The following is a 2,460-nucleotide window of genomic DNA, read 5'->3' on the forward strand; positions in this document are numbered from 1 at the left end:
TATGTGCACTAGACATGGTTCATGAATGAAATAGAATAATTTGGAGGAAAATATGGAATTTATAAACAAAATTTACACAGGATGGCATATTTGCATATTTACAATTTAGTGTATAGCACTGACTTGAATTACAAAGTGTGAAAAGAAATTGTCAAAATGATTGTAGTGCAGAATAGAGTTATTCCTCTTTCCAGGAATCATTTCCACTTTGTCTCCAAAGTAGCAAATCAACAGCATCGGACATGGGGTCTTGGTGGAGGCAGTTCTGGTGGAATCTTGGGTTCTGGTTGTAATAAGAGGATACTGTTGGAGAACTCATTCCTTAAAATATCCAGAGGCATCTGTGCTGGTTTAAATGTATTATGTCCCCCAGAAAAAGCCATATTCTTTGATGCAATCTTGTGGGGCAGACATGTTAGTGGGGATTAAGTTGGAACGTTTGGATTAGGTTGTTTGCATGGAAATGCGCCCCACCCAACTGTAGGTGATAACTCTGATGAGGTAATTTCCATGGAGGTGTGGCCCCACCCATTCAGAGTGGGCCTTGATCAGTGGAGCCATATAAATGAGCTGACAAACAGAGGGAACTCAGTGCAGCTGAGAGTGACATTTTGAAGAGGAGCTGTGGCCTAGAGAGGAAAATCCTGGTAAAAAGCCAGTTTGAAACCAGAACTCCCAAGCAGATGCCAGCCACATGCCTTCCCAACTAACAGAGGATTTCTGGATGCCATTGGCTATCCTTCAGTGAAAGTACTCTGTTGTTGACACTTTGTGGCCTTAAGATTGTAACTGTGAAACCAAATACAGTCCTTTTATAAAAGCCAATCCATCTCTGGTGTTTTGCATCCTGGCAGCATTAGCAAACTAGAACAGCATCTTTTTTAGAACATCATCGACAAGTTTCAGAAATATTTCATCTGCATTGAAATCATCCTTGGCACTTGCGTCACAGAACCACATCCCAGTTATATGCTGTGCAACCTTGCTGTCTTGTGATCTCTATGTCTGTTTCACAGTCCAACTTATTTCCAACTAAGAGAAGTTCTTCATGTTCTGAGGCATACTTATCCATCATCTTCATCTACTTGGGAAAATCATCAAATGTCTCCTTAGTGATATGTACACCAATATGATCCTCTTGGCACTTCTGTAATAGGCTGAGGTAATTCTGTTGAATCTCTCCTGACATGCTGTGTCCCTGAGACACCTCCATAAGCAAGCAATGCTGGCTTGGCTGCAGGTGTGCCCAGAAAGGGACACTGATGGAGACTGAAAGTGTGCCGTTAATATTCAAGCATCAGGTGACCAGTGATGGCACAGATGGAGCAGCAATTAACATAGATGAAAACAAACACACACATGGTGGATGAACAACCAGAGCTGAGAGTACCAGATCTGTAATCTGATTTTATTTCCTTTTAGCTCTACAGTTTTGATATTAAAGTCAATGCCCATGGTGGACTTGCAGGCCTCACAGAAGGTGTCACTGGTGAAGTGCTCCATCAGGCTGGTTTTCCCACACCACAGGGGCCAATGATGATGACCTGCAACTTGAAGTCAGTGGGCTGTGGTGGCTGCTTCCTCTGGCAGGCCTGGCTACCCAACAGCACCAGGGATCCCATGACCCAGTTCCCCTGGACTGCCTCTGCAATGCAGCACCCAGATCCATGCACACATGCAGCTCCTGTGTGATCCACAGCTTGCTGCCTTCTGCCCAGTTTGGCTCCACATCTATATATGTCTTTTGATGCATGTGTGTACTCATTTCTGTTGAGTAAATACCTAAGAGTGAATCCTACTCATTCTTTATTACTCAACCCAATTTAGATGTCACCTCCTTTAAGTAGTTTTCTCTACCTCCACACCTAAGATGGGTTAATTGATCTTCTGTGCAGCCATAGAAACCTATTCTTTTTAAGAAAGCATTTAGCACACTGTAATGTTATCTGTTTAAATGCCTATCTTTCCCAGTGTATTGTATGCTCCTTAAGAGCAGGGATCCTGTCTTATTCAATCAATATAAGTTTAATGAAGTATAAATATTAGTGTAACCAAACAGGTGAAAGGCCTATTGATGGACTGATGGATACTGAAATCCTGGAATTTTACAATTTTATAAAGAAACTAGTACATATTTTGATCACCTAGTGTGTACCCAGACTGATGATAGGTGCTGTTGAAGATGCCAAATAATAAAAGACAGAACTCTTGCCCTCAAGCAGCATACAGTTTTTCTGAGGAGACTGAGTTAATCTTTATGAAACAATTTGAAACCAATAAATACAATACTGTATGGATAATGGCTCAGTACATTAGATTTTAGAGAAAAGAGAGACTGTCTGAGTTGAAGTAGTCTGGTGAATTAGCTAGGATGTGCCTTGAAGTAGGTATGCCATACCTTTAGGAACTTCTAGCCTCAGGGAAGGAATAGGGCAATGATTTCAGATCTGGTAAATTTCA

At 41.5% G+C, this 2,460-nt stretch overlaps 1 pseudogene; it reads right to left on the minus strand.

Annotated features, from left to right (window-relative positions):
- Positions 1–227: 227 nt before the first annotated feature.
- Positions 228–1,681, minus strand: LOC119523780 (annotated as a pseudogene).
- Between the last annotated feature and the right edge of the window lie 779 nt (positions 1,682–2,460).

Source organism: Choloepus didactylus, chromosome X, assembly GCF_015220235.1.
Source record: "Choloepus didactylus isolate mChoDid1 chromosome X, mChoDid1.pri, whole genome shotgun sequence".
Taxonomy (NCBI): Eukaryota; Metazoa; Chordata; class Mammalia; order Pilosa; family Megalonychidae; genus Choloepus; species Choloepus didactylus.